The following is an 18,257-nucleotide window of genomic DNA, read 5'->3' on the forward strand; positions in this document are numbered from 1 at the left end:
GATGGCTGCGCCGTTACCTTAAACAGCCCTCTTCAGTGTACCTGTACACTCTAAAAAATAAAGGTGCTAAGGAAGTTTCCTTGAGGGATGCCATAGAAGAACCATTTTTGGTTCCATAAAGAACCGGTTCTGTAATAGAAATGTGAAGGTTGTGGGTCTTTCAAAGGTTCTTCACACATACACACGTGGTTCTTAATGGAACCAATAGTGGTCCTTCTATGTCATCACTCAAAGAACCATTTGTAGCATCTTTATTTGTAAGAGCATATAAGAGCAACGCTTCAAGGATGGAGCAAAGAAAGGCTAGTGCATCTTTATTAATGTTACACACACACCCACCACACACACACACACACACACACACACAACCAGACTCAAATGTATGACTACATTTTATTGAATCAATTTTTACAGAATGGAAATAGAACTGAATACATTTTTTTGTCTTGTGTGGCGACATCCGTTGATTCTGCTGGGTGGGCTTTGACTGTGGTAATCGCTGTGAAAGATGCAATGTGCTCTTCAAGTCTCTCTCTCTCTTTCTCTCTCTCTCTCTCTCTGTGTCTTGGAGGTGTGCGCACACTCTCTCACTCTGATATGCCTGTGCATGCAAGAGTGGGTAAAAATGGCTTATCTTGCCAGAGATGTATTGGCTCTTCAGATTCATATACTCCAGAACCTGAAGCGTGCCATGTAGAACACATCAATCACTCCGCCGCCATCAAAACGAGATAAATATTCTAATTTCGCCATAACAATGCCTTTGAAAGACATCTAAAGAGACTATTAGCGCACGGGTGTTTTTCATCCAAGCGAGAGGGTGAGGTTTTTTTTCTCCCCACTGAAGCGCTCACAAACTGATATGTATGTGTGTTCTGTGCACGTGTGTGTGTATGTGCCTGTCGTGTTTTTCCTTAAGGGTACTTGTGCCCTCTTGAACCTAAAAGGGACTGGGCGTGGCACAGTCAGTAATCCAGAGGCATTTATCACTAATGATGAATGTAAACATATGTGCACAGGATTCCTCCATTCAGTCCTTTTCAACGCTGCTGTGTTGGATATTGTATAACGTTGTAAAAAGGGAGATGTTTTGGGACAAAAATAGACTTTCGTGTCAAAACTGTTAGAACAAAACCCCATATCGCTATATAAATGAGAACTTTACAGAGGGAGTGAAATGCTTTCTTAACTCACAATGGAAGTCAATGAAGAAAGTTTTTTTTTTTTTTTGCAAGTCGTTATGAACTTTCCACAGAAGTCAATGGATAAATATTTTAGTCCAGGTAATACAGGACTTTCAATGTAAGTCAATGGATACATCCATTTTAAGTCATTTTGGCTTTACAATGGAGGTCAATGAAGAAAGATTTTATTCCAAGTCATTTTAGTCTCTAAACGAATGTCAGTATGGAAATAATTTATTCAAAGTCATTTTGGACTTTCACAGGAAGTCAGTATGTAGATATTTTAATCCTAAATGAAGTCAATGGATAAATATTTTATTCCAAGTCATTTTGGACTTTCACAGGAAGTCAGTATATAGATATTTTAATCCTAAATGAAGTCAATAGATAAATATTTTAGTCAAAGTCATTTTGGCTTTACAATGGAAATCAATGAAGAAAGATTTTCAGAAGTCATTTTAGTCTCTAAACGAATGTCAGTATGGAAATATTTTATTCGAAGTCATTTTGGACTTTCACAGGAAGTCAGTATATATATATATATATATTAGTCCTAAATGAAGTCAATGGATAATTATTTTAGTCCAGGTCATTTAATACATTCAGTGGAAGTCAGTGTAATACATTCAGTGGAAGTCAATTTTGTATTCCAAATAGTTTTACACTTTTAATTGAAGTCAGTGTATAAATGTTTTATTTCAAGTCATTTTGGAATTTCAGTGGAAGTCAGTGTGGAAATATTCTATTCTAAGTCATTTTTGGACCATTCCTTTGGGTCTGTTCTGACAATGTTTTTTATTTTTCCCACTTTTCTCCCCAATTTAGCTGAGCCAGCAAACCCACTCACATGCTAGGACTCCCCCTATCACTTGCAATGCTCCAGACACTAAGGGGGTGAGGACAGGCACATGCCTCCTCTGATACATGTGAAGTCAGGAGGAAAGCATGGGTCTCCAGCTTTGATACATCAGCCAACAGACACCTGTCCTGGCCAGTGGGAGTGATGAGTGGACAAAGCACCATCTTTTCACCCAGAAAGAGCAAGGCCAATTGTGCTCTCTCAGGCTCCGGCTGCTGATGTCAAAGCAGCGTGACACAGGATTCGAACCTGCAACCTTTAGGCCATAGTGTCAGTGTCTTTGTCTGTTCAGCTAATTCAAGAACCCTGTTCTTCTACCTGGAGGGCTGTGTTGCTATTCGCTATACCACACTACCCTTTGCAATGTGACTGCTTTTGAAACACAAGGACATTCACTGTCACAAGTCACCATCAATGGAGCGAACATGGAGTTGGTTTGGACTAACAAGTACCTGGATGTTCACATAGACAACAAACTAGACTGGAGTTCTAACACTGATGCAGTGTTCAAGAAAGTCCAGTGCTGTCTGTACTTTCCAAGGATACAAAGGTCCTATAGGGTGCACAGAACTCCTTAGGACTGCTATCTCCTATGTCTTCTGTTGTGCGCTGGGGCAACAGTATCATCAAAAACGGTAGGGAAAAAAAGCTTAGCAGCAGATTTAAGAAGGCCAGCTCTGTTGTAGGAGTAAATGTTGGTCCCTCTGGAGGTTGTGATAGAACAAATACTCTCAATAAGCTGCTGGTCATTCTGGACAATAGCTCACATCCCTTGCACTCAACAACGGAAAAACAGAGAGGCACATTTAGTGGCAGAGTGATACAGTTTGGCTGTGTTGGAGTGCCGAGTTAGATCAGTCTTACCTTCTGCAATAAGACTCCACAATGCGGCTCTCTACAGTAGAGCCAGTACTGATCTCCTGCTGACTAAACTTTGCTGAATTACACTGTGCAGCTCAATGTAAACTGTATCTTGACATGCCCTGTGCTCTGTTCCATAACCTGCTACTGTTTTAATCCTTTCACTGTTATGACACTCTCATGTTCATTAAATACTGTAGGCTGATAATATTGCTGCTACTCTTAGTAATGAGAGTAAAACTACCTGATGCTCTCCAGCGCAATACAAACTGGCTATAGTGAAGTGCACACACATACGTATGTATATATTTGTGTGTGTGTGTGTGTGTGTGTGTGTGTATACAGACAAATGCAGTGTCTATATTACTGATTGCTGAATGCTCTATTCTTATTTATATGTATATATAACCTCACACGTTTCCACAAAGACAGCTGTGTCGTGATAAAAATGACAGCACTGCTAGAGCTTCCTTCGTGTCAAATGATGTGACAATTATGTACAAATGTATTAAAAATATATATAAACACAATAAACTACTCTTATATATGTAGACCTGCTTGTCACCTACAGAGAGAAAAATCCATTTTGCTTCATTTTTGCTAAATTATACCCATTTCCATGGACAAATCTGGAAGCAACACTGCGTGCTTCAAGAGTTGTGGTGGGGTGCTGGTGCCTGCCTACCCCCTGGTCCAGGCTCTCCTGCTATAAAAAAATTAATTTCAATTTTTTTGCCTTATTCTTTCAAACCCCTCTGTTCTTCCTTCCTACCTGTTTTCTTTCTATCTTTTTTCCATCTATCGAGATGCACTGTTTCTACTGTTCTGCCCTGGGTTAGCCAACCTGGCTCTTCCCTACCCTGCTGCCCTGTTCTGGATCTTTGCATTGTTTCAATAATGCCACGTTGCACAGCTGTGCTTATAACTGTTTAACCTGCATGGACTTTTACATTACAAATAAAAACACGTCTTACAGTTACAGCATTCTCATTATTTATGGCTTGATTTCACATAACATTTGTCGACCAGAGGAGGATGGGTTTCCTTTTTGAGTTTTGGTTCCAATCAAGGCCTCTTTCTCTTGTTCTGCGGGAGTTTGTTCCTTTGCCACTGTCGTCCCTGTCGTCCCTGGCTTGCTCACAAGAGTTTGACCAAATGCGTCCAACGATAGTGCCCAAATAACAGGTTGTTAATTATCTCCCGCAGGTTTATTGCAGCTCTAATCAGATCCACCTGCTTCCCCCCATTCAGAAGCTCTTGAAGGCTTCAGCAGCTCAATCAGGTGTGTTGTGTTAGGAATTAAGGTATTAAAAAACACTCATTGTAAAAGACTTATCACTAAAGACTGTGAAGAAGACCTTTTCCATAGAATAGTGAAGGTATCAGTGCAGCGCTGCCTCTCCAGCGGGACATTCTGGGAAAAACCACATTTTCTGGAAAGCTTCTTCAGTTAAAGTAGATCCCGGGAAACGCTGGTTGTTGGCAAATTGACTTCATTGTCAGTTTTCTATACACTGCATATGGATGCGTTTAATTCAAAGGTAGTCGGGAGACTCCAGCAAACTGGAACTGCAGTATCTCCCTCAGCCCGACGCCCCTTAGCCACCCTTCTATCTTCCACGAGAAACGCTCCCGCACTCCTCTCTTCTTCCCCTTCTCCCAGCAAAACGTCTCGGCTGCGTTCCGCTCGACTCTGCCGCTCAGGCTAAACTATTTCACTGCACTAATTGGCCAATGTCAGGCGTGACACCAGGATAAACAAACGCAGCTCAAGAAAACTGAGACAAATGTTGGGTAATTAAACTGACGGGGGGGGGGGGGGGGGGGGGGGGGTGTAGAGCGGGGGTTTGGAGAGGGGTGGGCTGGGATGAGGGGATGGAGGGGAGGAGGGTGGGGGCTGACAAAAACACCAGAAACGAGAGAGAAAAGAAAAATCCCACCCTGTGTGGCGAGCTCGCTTCCTTGCTTTGAAATGTCTCCCCTCTCCTAATTAGTCTTCATTTAGTGGATGAGAAAATAAAAATGAATGTATGTAAAAATAAATAAAGCGCCGCAGCAGGGTGTGAAGGGACTGGACGGTACTGATTTCCTTTTTTCCACTGAAAGTGGACGATGCGGTTGTTGTGGTGTGTGTGTGTTTGCCGTTGTTATGGCAATACGCTCAGTTCCAAAGCTTCGTCACGTGTGGTTCGTTTTTGTGATTTGTCTCTTTTTCTTTAACCCTCTTGCCTGCCCCCCACCCTGCTCTCCTGCTTGTAATTGTTTCCTTAAAGTCGTGCCTCTGTGCTGTTCTCAGCTGCCTCTGAAGTTGCTTTCAGATGGAGGCAGGTTTTTCACTGTCCACCTACATTGGAGCACTAGATAGAACATATCTATAGGGAACAGAAATCAGCCCCTAATCACTATTGGGTCTACTACGTTATGGAACGGCGTTATAGGTGACAGAAATTAGACCCGTGTTTTCTATCTCCTACACTTTTGAAGAGGGGGTTCTTCAAGGATATTCCATAAAGAATTCAAGAATCCATTTACGGCCTTCTTCAGATATAAATATAAAAATGAGTACACTGGAAATTCATGAGCACTACAAAGAATGCTGCTGGATATAGAACTGGTACTTAATCCATATTCCCTAAATTGGAAAAAACAGGCACACTACATTAGTGTCCTGATTGGATTTGATTTCAGAATATTGGGAACAGACTATTTCTAACACTGGAGCAATATTATAGAGGACGCAATTCCCTAAAGCTTCCTTACAGTGCTAAAAAGGAGGTTCTTTCAAGTGTATTGTAAATAATGGTTCTATGCAAAACATTAGGAACCATTGGAATTCTTCTTCAGATCCATGGAAAACCTTTTGCTGATAAAAAAAAGGATTCCGTATAGCACAGGGTTTCAGGGTTGCTATGCCTCAAAAAACCCTTTTCGGTACTATGTAGAACCCTTTTTAGCACAATGTGTACATATTAGAACACTGTTGTAAGGAAAACTTATTGCCCCTAATTACTATTCCCGACACTGGACAGTCTTTGAAACACTTTTTAGTGGACAGTAAAGGTCCCTTAGGTTACTCACAGCGAACAATCAGGACCCTTATATGAAAGACTATTATGGTGAACCTTAAAGGCACTGTCTGCGATTTCAGTCCAAATTCAGTGCCTGGCTTTCTAAATATGAAACAAACAAGGTGTCTCAGTCCGAGAAACACAACACTACTCCAGGGAATCAGCAACGGGGGTGATTGTGCTTGTGCATGGTAGATGTTATGCATGAAAAGGGGTGAGGATGTTGTTCTACTCCTGCTTGATAGGTGGGTAATATTGGCTTATTTTCACTGTTTTACAGCACTGTTTTAAGCTAATTACTTGCCATGGCATTTTAACTCTCACTAATGTTAAATCACGAGATGTGATTTGGTAATGTGTGTGCATGAATTTGGGCAGATATTCAGGGGGAGCTCTGAAGGAAGGGGTGTGTTTGTTTTGCTATTATCCAGAATTATACACAGTGCCTTTAATCACTATTCCCTACACTGGACAATCAGGACCCTTATATTATACACTATTATATTGAATAGAAATAGTCCCCAGTTACTATTACCTATATTTGAAAATCAGGAAACCCATATAGAACACTATTAAAATGAACAGAATTTGTGGTTATATAAAAAAATAAATCTCTAGCATTACATTTCTGTGTGTATCACTCTATCGCAGTGCATTGTGTGATTTTAGGTGTGCACCGGATGTTCTCAAATGTGTTAGCAGATAGTAAACAGTAAATAGCAGCCACAGTACATCGTGGGTATAGTTTTTACACTACTTATTAAAGTGCATTGTGGGATAAAGTGGATAAAGGGATTAAGTGCACTGGATATTCTCCATACTATAAAAAGGCAACTATACAGTGTCCCATTTAGTAGTGCACGGATATAGTGCCTAGGGCTTAATTTTGGACTTAGCCTAGGTAGGAAAGAAAGAGTGCTGCGCTGTGCTCAGTCCGGACTGTGCAAAATAGTCGTTCCACCAACCATTTGTCTTTCTGTTACTCTGTCTGCCATGATCTCTCTTCATCTCTGGCTACCTCTCTACTCCCCCCACCCCCTCTCTCCCTCCTTCCTCTTGACCGTATGTCAGTGGATGTTTATGGAGCGTTGTTTTCGCTCGTGATGATCATTGTCACTGGGTGTTTCTATTAGCCATCTGCCCTGATGGATGGCCGCTCGCCGGGCCCGTGCTGATACCCGTGTCCTTGACCACGGCGGAGTGAGGGAGGAGGGGAAAGGGGGAGCGCCTGTCCATCCACAGCTCCCTCCATCTCCTCGGTCACTCTCCCTCCACTCGCTCTGGCCTACACTCTGACACCCTTCGGCAGGACGTTTTACAAATTGGGTCGCCCCTCGTGGCGGTGGGCGTGGACCCAAAGTCCTCTGCACTGAGTAATTGGCCAGATGTGGACTATTAAAGACACCTTTATGGCACCTTAAAGGACTAGTTTGGCTAAATAAATAAATAAATAAATAAATAAATATATAAATAACATTTTCCAACTACACTACATGCTGTCGACCAGCCAAGACATGCCTGGTGTTTTAAGTATTTGTTTTTGCAGTGAACAAAAATACAGATAAAATAGAAGACTCATAATGTCCAGCAGACGTTGGACTCTAATCTCGGACACTGAAATTTAGTTGAAAGTGGAAATCAAGTTTATATTATACAAGTGGATATTTTGGTTGGAAATCAAAGTCACAGCATGCCAATATGTTGACACCAAGCCCCAACGGCAGATGTAAAATTTCCGCTACTTAAGACACAACATATCAACGTCTAACAACGTTTGAATTTTACATTGTGTGGACTTTAACATTATGATCTTGATCAGGTCGTCATACTTTACCACTAAATGTTGGTATTGTATATCAATAATGACGCTGACGTTCCATTTAGAAGATCTTGGAAGTTTTTAGTTACGCTACACAAAAGAATGTCAACGTCGGCTGTCGTTACTATTCTACGACCAAATTTAGACATTGCCCTGACATTAAAATTTGGTCACCTGATGTCAGGACCTACATTCGACCAGATAACTATGTCTATCAACATTGGTGACCAGCTGAATGACTGCTACTACATTATAAAGCTATGTGATATGCTTTACTAGACTCAAGAGTCCTGATGTTGCAAGACCTGGCCTGATGACGGACCTACGGCAAAGATTTTACTTGTCAACCAACTTTTAACCTTTACGTTTTTACCTGCTAACATTGTTCCCATCCCAATATTTGTCAAGTTTCAATTTACACTTTACAGCACTCATGTCTAGTAGAACTTAAATGACCCTAAATAAATGTCATTTTTTATATAGAACTTGATTTAGTAGGTAAACATTGTTAACATTTCAAATCAAATATTACTTAACAGTGTCAGTCCACATGCTTCTAACTCCTGCTTGCTCAGAAATGCATGTGTAAATTATGTCCTTTAGTGGGGAAAGCATGGATTCTACTTCTCTGCTCTAGGGGGAGCCTAGAAGCCAGACATGCCAATTTTCCACATAACGCTTTGTGTTGGCTGTGCTACATCTCTGAGCAAATACTTTGGAATTAATTTTAGCTTTTCTTCTCAAACACTGAGGCCCAGTCCACACAAGAATGCAAAAAGTAGTCTAAGAAGCTCCAGAAGGGGGCGCTAACATTTCACAAAGTTTGATGTCAAACAGACCTAAATACAGCTTGGAGCTGAAGCACATTTTCAACAACCACAAGGAATCTCTATCAAAATCAGTCAAAAAACAGTTCTCAGAAATCTACATCCTGGACAGCGACACTCTCAGCTTTCAGTCATCTAAAATACAGTGTCTGTGTTGCAGAGCCCAGAGAAAAAGACACGTCCCTAAAGGTATCAGGACCTGAATCTCTGAATCGCAATACATTGGAATCATCTCATTCCAATACAAACACTTAAGCGATAGGAAAAATCAGTGTGTATAATCACCTGTCCGTCATTTACCTTATCACTGCAGCTCCTGTATTTAGTTGTGTGGCTGTGCATTGCAGAAAAAAAAGCATTGCACTCTAATGAAACGTTCCTACTGCAAGGATGAAGTCACCTTAAATGATCCTTTAAAATATGTAATCATTTCCAGCATGTCCCCTGCTGTCGCAGATAAAAATCATATTAATGGCATTTCTCATAGAAACAACGATAGCGCTGATTTGCCTCAACATTGTCACCTACTGATTGATTATGGAGTGATTTATGTTTTAATATAAAACACAGCCATGGCAGAGCATCTAATATAATATTCCGTCTTAAAAACAACTTAACGAGCTCATGGAAAAAAAAGAAAAAGAAAAAGTAATGATCATTTAAAATGGATGAAGTAGCTTATCAGCTGCGACTCCTCTGGATGTTGTCTAGCTGGGTGTGTGAGTATGTGTGTGAGTATGTGTGTGTGTATTTGTTTTTGTACCTTTTTGGGGACATATATATTAACAGAAAGACATAATAGCGGTGAAACGTCCTTGACTTTGCTGAGCGATTTCCCTTTTTTTAGTTTTCTAAAGGAAGGAAAAACACTTCTTACTATACACACTCACTGTTTGACCCCACATATACGTATGCCCACCAGGGTCAGTGATGGGACCAGGACGGTTTAAACATGGGCCACATCTTGGTTGTACACTAGATGGGACCCATGAGATTAATCTGGGCTATTATTAAGGGAGGCAATTTGGAAAGCCCAGTTGGGTCTCAGTAGAAACACATGTACAAGCCCATACAGAGCCATTGCCCACCTGAAACCCACCTAGCCTCGCTCAAAATAACGGCGATCACATCACTGGAACACAGTGCAGGACTGTATGAGGGACACTTGTATGCCTACTCTTTCATGCGATTATCTAATCAGCCAATCATGTGGCAGCAGTGCTATGGATTCAGTTGTGCAGATATGAGACTCCTGGGATTTTCAGCACTACAGTCTCTAGAGGTAGACTACAGTAACTCAGATAACCACTCTATACAAATGTGGTGAGCACAACATGCCAATCCTTAACCCTTTAGCAAGTACGGTCCCACCAGTGGGGTTTGCCAGGGCTAGTCCCTGATTGGTGCGGTCACACCGGTGACATAGTAATGTTCGGTCTCTACAACACTGCCATAACAGTTTATCAACGGAACTTTATCAGTCATAAAAAAAAAATAAAAATCTCAGCAACTTCAACAACAGTATGATCGAGAGCATTCTTACCAACTCCATCACAGTCTGGTACGGACAAACTGCACCGCTCAGGACAGGAAGGCTCTCCAACGTGTAATCAAGATTGCGCAGTCCATTTCCAGAGCAGCCTTCCCCTTATTGCAGGACAACTACAGGACTAGGGTTAACAGGAGGGCCCACACCCTCAACACAGCCTCTTCACACTCCTACCATCGGGCAAACACTACAGCAGTGTGAAGTCCAGGACAGCCAGACTGACAAACAGTTTCTATCCACAAGCCATCAGGCTTGTAAACACCTCCTCCCCAATTCCACGGTTCAAGATTGTCTGTAAATGGAATGGAACTGCAAAGTAAGAATTTCATTAGTGTAACTGCTTGTTTCTGCTGTGCATGTGATGTTTTCCCCTTGTTTTTCGCTACACCAGCATGTAAAAGCTCTACTATGCCTCTGATACTTTAACTATCTAACCTCAGTAAAACATTTCTGACATAAAGTTCAGTGCCAATTTCTGACACTGTAAGCAAACATGGCTGCCTTCACAAGGCTGGAGTTCTTCTCTGGCTTCTTACTGAACTTAAATGGTGCAGAAGCTACAAGAGCTAGAATGTAACTGCGGCATTCTTTTAAGGTGGAGTATGAGCTTCATGCTGCAAGATAGAATTTTAATATCTTTAAACTGATTATTTCAATTCAATTTAATTCACTTTACATTTTTATATCAGTCAGATCCAGTGAATACATGTCGATACGAATTCATGAAGTGTCGCTGCTTTATTAAAACAGGCAAAAAATCCAGGTAGAACAAAATATTGAAAATGTTGATTCCCCACATGGTTCTACAGATGTGTACAGCTGAGTCACATTCAGCTCATGCTAAAAGAACTCACTCGGTGCAGACCTTCACATACAGGGTTAAAAAGACTGGGCTAAAACAGCAGAAACCCACATCTTTCAGCCAAGAACAGAAAGCTGAGGCTGCAGTAGCTCAGCACAGGCTCACCAAAACCGGACAGTTAAAGACTGAGCAGTTTATTGTAGTGTAGAAAGTTGGAGAAAGAAGGGAAAAGGGCAGGAGAAGTGGTGGAGACAGAAAGGTGTGAGAGCTAGAGCTTGATTTCATATGGGAAGAAAAGAGAAATAAGAGAGAGCAAGAGAAAGTGAGAGAAAGGAAGGGTGAGAGAGGCAGAGAGTGATTTTATATGGAGAAAGAAATGAGAGGGAGAGAAAGTTGGAATGCATTTTATATGGAGAGAGAGAGGGAGGTAAGAGAGAAAACAGGAATGAGAAAGAAGAGAGAGGTTAAAAAGGAAGAGAGGTAGAGAGCATGATTTCATGTGGAGAGAAAAGAAATAAGAGTGAAAGAGAAAGGCAGGACAAAGAGGTGGAGAAAGAAGGGCGTGAGCGGTAGAGAGTGATTTCATATGGAGAAAGAGAAAGAAGAAAAAGAAAGAGAAAAGCAGGAGAAAGAGGTGGAGAAAGAACGGCGCAAGAGGTAGCGCGAGTGACATTATAAGAAAGAAGAGAAAGAAGAGAGCAAGAGTAAGGAAAGAGAGAGAGAGAGAGGTGAAGAAAGGAAGTGTGAGAGGTAGAGAGTGGTTTCATATGAAGAAAGAGAAATGAGAGAGGGAGAGAAAAGTGGGAGAGGGAGGTAGAGAGAGTGATTTCATATGGAGGGTGAAATAAGAGAGAGAGAGGTGCAGAAAGAGAAGGGCGCGAAAGGTAGAGAGAGTGATTACATATGGAGAGAGAAATAAGAGAAAGAAAGAGAAGAAATGTGGGAGAGAGGGGTAGAGAAGGAGAGAGCTAGAGAGAGGGAGAAATAAGAGAGAGAGAGAGGTGCAGAAAGAGAAGGGCGCGAGAGGTAGAAAGAGTGATTTCATATGGAGAGTGAAATAAAAGAAAGAGAAGAAAGAATTGTGGGAGAGAGAGACGGTGAAGAAAGAGAGAGCTAGAGAGAGTGATTTCACATGGGGAGAAATGAGAGAGAGAGAGAGAGAGAGAGAGAGAGAGAGGTGAAGAAAGAGAAGGGCGCGAGAGGTAGAGAGAGTGATTACATATGGAGAGAGAAATAAGAGAAAGAAAGAGAAGAAAGAATTGTGGGAGAGAGAGACGTTGAAGAAAGAGAGAGCTAGAAAGAGTGATTTCATATGGGGGGAGAAATAAGAGAGAGAGAGAGAGAGGGAGAGAGAGAGAGAGAGAGAGAGAGAGGTGAAGAAAGAGAAGGGCGCGAGAGGTAGAGAGAGAGATTTCATATGGGGGGAGAAATAAGAGAGAGAGAGAGAGAAAGAGAGAGGTGAAGAAAGAGAAGGGCGCGAGAGGTAGAGAGAATGATTTCATATGGGGGGAGAAATAAGAGAGAGAGAGAGAGAGGTGAAGAAAGAGAAGGGCGCGAGAGGTAGAGAGAATGATTTCATATGGGGGGAGAAATAAGAGAGAGAGAGAGAGAGGTGAAGAAAGAGAAGGGCGCGAGAGGTAGAGAGAGTGATTTCATGTGGGATTATAAAAAACAAATTGGAGATTTTGGAGAATGTCACCTAGTCAAGCGCCCAACCTTGTCAGTGTGATTAGGCGACTGTGATTAATTAGTTTAGTAAGATTGAGCAATTGGGTCAGCGGCAAGGAAAGTGTGTGTGTGTAAGTGTGTGTGTGTTTGAGATAAAATAGACTGAGGAATGGTAAATGTCAGACAAAGAGAAAAGAAAAATGATGAGGAAAAACATTCGGTGTGGACTCTGTAGAGCCAAGTGGCACAGTAGAAAAAGTAAAATCTGAGAACAGGGGAGGCGATGGTGAGTGAGCAGCGGCAGGCGTGTCCGGAGTGTTCGCGTGATTTGCTGATATAACCTTGGGGGCTGGGGGGGGGCTTCACTGGAAAAGAAAAAAAAAGCTTGTGGCCGAGCCACATTGATCCGGACAGTCAGTGTTTGTGCGCTGGTTTTTTTTGGGCAGGCTCTGTGGGGCCTGGGTGGCTTGGGCTGGCCCAGGCTTTCTGATCAAAGGCACGAGGTCTGTGTGTGTGTGTGTGTATAAAAGGCATTTATCTGAGTCAGTGTGTGGCTCCTATTTCTGGCAGCGAGGGCCAAGGGTTCGCTGGATCCGAGAGGCAGGCTTGACTGCAGCGGCACAGGCACTCCAGTGCCTCCACACTGTTATATAAACCAGCTCCTATAAAAACCACTCCTACACTGCCTAATGGTGTTCAGCGAAGCCAGAGCGGCTGCTAATTTTAGCCCAATCGCAGCCCTGGCGTAGAGATGCTCCCCTTCTTCAGAATAGCGCTAGCTCTGAGAGTCAGAGTGTGCACCTAGCAGCAGCGATTGTGGAGGAACTCCCTACGGTTCTCCTTAAACCGTATCCATGGACAGCTTTTCCCCATTTTTTCTTTCTTAAAGAGGAGCTGCGAGAGATTACATTAATTACAGCATCGCAGAGGAAGATCAAGGGGGATTCTTAAACTGTCATTGGAGACATGGGGGGGGGGGGGCACTCAGAATATTTCTGTTTCTGTTTCTCTTTCATGAATCACTTCAGAACACACCCATTTATATATGTAATAGTAATATAGCTTATATTGATACACTGTATCAGTCTGTATATATATATATATATAGTCATTCATTAAGAGTGGCAAAAGTGTCTCCAATAAAATAATAATAAGAATAAATGTGTTCAATTTCATTGCATAGAACCTTTTAAGAATATTCTATGTAGCACCAACAAGTGAAGTAAAAATATGCAAATGTAAACTGTCTCTGTACACACACACACACACACACACACACACATATATATAAACATACATACATATGTAACTATATATATATAGAGAGAGAGAAAGAGAGCACTAGTACATAAATAGATTTATATTTGTGTGTGCATGTATGTATGTTTATATAATTAAATATATATGTATGTAAAGACATTTGTATATACATTTGTATATGCCTATTTATATATATATATTCCCCAAATTTGAATTCAGAATTTTTGTGTAAAACCTCTGTAATGCGATGGGCAGCAGCAGCAGTGTGTGTGTGTGTGTGTGTGTGTTGTGCAAAGCTTTAGGAGGCGTTCTCTCCTTTGTTACATCAGGAGCGTGGAGAGCCCTCTCTGGCACTGCTGCCCTCAGGCTATGGGTTTGACTGGGGCGGGGAAAGAAATCCGCCTGTTTTGTTCCTCTTAAAGACCATATACCGTCAAAGACGCTTGCCACGTATCTTTAATCTTAAACTGTAACATCTTAGTAATTACAGCCGGGGAATATCAAGGAAGCGGGCCTCTCTTTCTCATTTTTCATTTAAAGCAAGGAGCCTTTTATCATCATTAGTCCTTTCAGCTGATTTTGTCATGTGAAAAGAACTGCTTTTTTAAAAGTGCTAAATATAACACATATTAAATGGGTTTCATACGTGGATTTATAGTGCTGTTTTAGGCACCTGAAACAATTCTGTTTTTAAAAAAGCTGTTTTATTACAGTGTTTGTAAATTATTAATGCAGGAAGCAGTGGTTTTATCTCCGTCAGTCTGATTACTGAACTATTTACCAAAGCTCATCTTGAAGAAGGCATGTATAGCATCTGATACCTGCTTCAGTTAATCCTTTGCTGGTGGACTTGAACAAAGCTAGGTGATGGCTGTTGGGACTGAGGAGACGTCTGGGGTCAAACATTTGAATCCATTATAAAACCTATAAAACATTAAAACAAGAAGTTGTGGTTTTCTCCAAAGCTCTCCTAATGGGAGTCTAGTATTATTTAGAGATCTCATCCAACACCTGGTTTGGTTAATCAGTGCTTAATGATGTTAATTCAGGTGAGCTGGTGATGGACAAACCCATGCGCTGGCTGGGGCCACCCAGGATATATCTGGAACCAAGCTTTGTTCTTCAAACTAGCTCACAAGATTTGTAATGTTGATATGCGGGATTTACAAGCAGAAACACTCAGGTTTTAAGAATAAATGTGAAAAATTATATAATAATAAATGCCTCTACATATTTATATATAGTCAAGTACAAAATGTACTTAACTTTGAATGGATGTTTGTGTAAAATAAAAGTTCATAAATAAGTCATTTAGTGCATTTTTCTTGGTCCAGATTTATTTACACAGTGTACAGAGCAGCTACAGGGAGCGGGAGAAAACTAAAAAATGGACACAAATGGAAATACATGCTTTTCAATATATATATATATATATATATATATATAAGAATACATAAATTCTTTGTGCATGTAGTTATTTGGTATTTAGTGATCACATTAAGCTGTCCCTGTTTTGTCAGGGTAAACAGATCCAATTTCAGTTCATGCTCTCCATGCAAAATCCCTGACTGTCACCCGTAGTTAAACGCGGAAAGCAAAGTTTGCGTTTGGTGCGAAGCTGCCGCTTTTTCCAAGTTCTGCCGAGAATGTTGTTTTTCCAGCACATTTCCCTGTGCAACCAATCAAAGAGGTGCAGTCGGCGGTAATGAAACAGGCAAACATTTCAGGGCTCCCGCCTCCTTCTTAATGGCTGAAAAATGCTAATTGGATGGAGACTGCATGTGTCAAAGAAAACAAAAGGAGTAGGGGCGGCTGGGCGAAAGGGTGCTCCTCTCGCACTGGAAGGAATGGGAAACGTGCCGCTTAACTCCAGATGGTTTCCAGGAGCCGATCGTAAGCTGAAGCTCCAGCTGTTTGGTGCTGCAAGAGAAGAAGTTTCTGAAAGGAGGATCACCTGGTGCGGACATACGCGGCCCGCGGGCGTGGGAGGATGGAGACAATAAGCATTTGTACTGTGGGAGATTATGTATGTGAAACGTAAATGCAGTAGCTAATATTTTACAGGCAAGCAAAACCTACAAGCTACTGCGTGTCGCTGTCAGGGCTGTACGCTACACGGGTCAGCAGCTTCCTGAATAATTAGCACCAGTAACTCAAGAGCTAAAGTGAGGGGAAAAAATACTGCCATGCTTCGGTACTAGTGTTGAACAATAGGGAAACAATTGCAAGCCGCTCTAAAGAATATGTGGAAAATCAGAAAGAGCCGAACAGTCATGGTTTTAATGCATCTTTAATTGGTCACCATTAAGCATTCTCAATGAGAAGGAATCCCCCCCACCCAATTATGTAAACATACACCGATAAAATATATCTACACCGGTCAGCCCTATAATTAAAACCACAAGCGAACTGAATAACACTGATTATTTGCTTACAGTCAGTTCTTGAAGGCGATGTTTGTGTTAAACACAGAAAAAATGTGCAAGCATAAGAATCCGAGCCAATTTGACAAGGCCTAAACTATGGTGGCTAGACATATGTCTGGGTCAGAACATCTCCAAAACATCAGGCAGTTCTTGTAGGGTGTTATTCCATTATGCAGTGGTCAGTACCTACCAGAAGTACACAGAGGAAGGACAACCAGTGAACCAGCAACAGGGTCATGGACACCCAAGGCTCACTGATGTGATCCACGTAGGCCCCACTTCACAACTTACAGGATTTGAACGATCTGCTGCTAACGCCTTGATGCCATAGGATAACTCAGAGGCTTCAATGGATCCAAGCTGATTAGGCAGCACAAAGGGGGATCTACAGAACAATAACAAGCAGGTGGTTTTAATGTTCTGGCTGATCTGTGTACGCAAACAAACACACATACACATAGAAACATACATGCAGTGAAGAAGGGTTCCACTACTGTAGTCAGTGTTCTGCTATTTACTGCCATACACATATTTCTGCAACAAAATCAGGCCTCCAAAATGAAAACGTCTGATCTTTGATATTAAAGTAAAAAGATTTTATTCCAAGTCATTTCAGACCATTTTTACTGATCCATTCATCACACCGTCTATGCACACAGCAAAGAGCAGCTGTTGTTTTCAAATAAGTAAAAAAAAAAGAAAGAAAGTAAGAAATAATTAATTTATTCAGACAGCTCGATACATATTCTCTAATAATGGCAGATAATGCTGAATTAATCATCGCATAGCACTGAAATGTCTTGTATATGTAAGGCTGACTCCCAGTGACTTATTTTAGCGAGCAACAAAAATGGATGAGAATGGCTTTTAGTGCATTTTGCAACCAGACCCTTCAAATATGTGAATATATTACAGTGCTGTGTAAAAGTCATAGACATTTCAAAAATTCCTCCAGGGCCTTCTTTTCATAATAAAAGCCATAAAAGCGTAATGCGATGTTAACTGTTATTTATGTTACTGGGTTTCTTTTTTTCTTTACATATGGTCTCATAATAACTATTAAAAAATGTCCAAAATGGGATTTTTTATTGGGAAAAGCAAAACTGCTGCTAACTTTCAATGTAGTTTAATGTCCAGAGATTTTTACTCCAAACACTTTTCGAGTGTTTCTATAGATCCATTCATCATGAAATACAATACAACACAAAACACCAAATCTCCAAAATGGAAATGCAAACATTTTTTATTACTTTTAATGTAAGTTAATGTGAAGAGATTTTATTCCAAGTAAGTCCGAGTGTTACATTCACAAATGTGAAATATAAAACAAAACCCTGTATTTCCAAAATGGAAACTTTACAGAATAATGGATACATGTAACTGCTGTAATTGCTGTCAGAACAAAACTCCTTTCTAAGACTTTAATAAGGGTTAACGTAACGAGTTTTTAAATTACTTTTGGAGTGTTTCTATTCCCTTTATCAATAAAAAATAGAATGCAAAACACTGTATCTCCAAATTGTGAACTTTACAGGAGAAAACAAAAACATTCCTAACTTTTAATGCAAGGTAATGTATAAAGATATTTTATTCCAAGTACCTTTGGAGCATTTCTATTGTTGGTTTCGTCAATATAACAAATACAAGACAAAACATCATATCTCTGAATTGAGCAATTAGGAACCTTACAGGACAAAGGAAAAAAATATGTCAGTTAATGTAAAAAGATTTTTTGGAGTTTTCTCTGGACCATTCATCTTGGTAATACAATACAAGACAAAAAACACTGATCTCCAAAATGGGAACTTGAAAATTTTACAGGATAATAAATAAATGTTCCTAATTTTAGGGTTAATGTATGTTATAATAAAGTATATAATAAAGTGTTTATTTATATAATAAAGTGTTTGTATTTCAAATAATGTTGGTGCATT

Source organism: Salminus brasiliensis, chromosome 3 (genome assembly GCF_030463535.1).
Source record: "Salminus brasiliensis chromosome 3, fSalBra1.hap2, whole genome shotgun sequence".
NCBI lineage: Eukaryota > Metazoa > Chordata > Actinopteri > Characiformes > Bryconidae > Salminus > Salminus brasiliensis.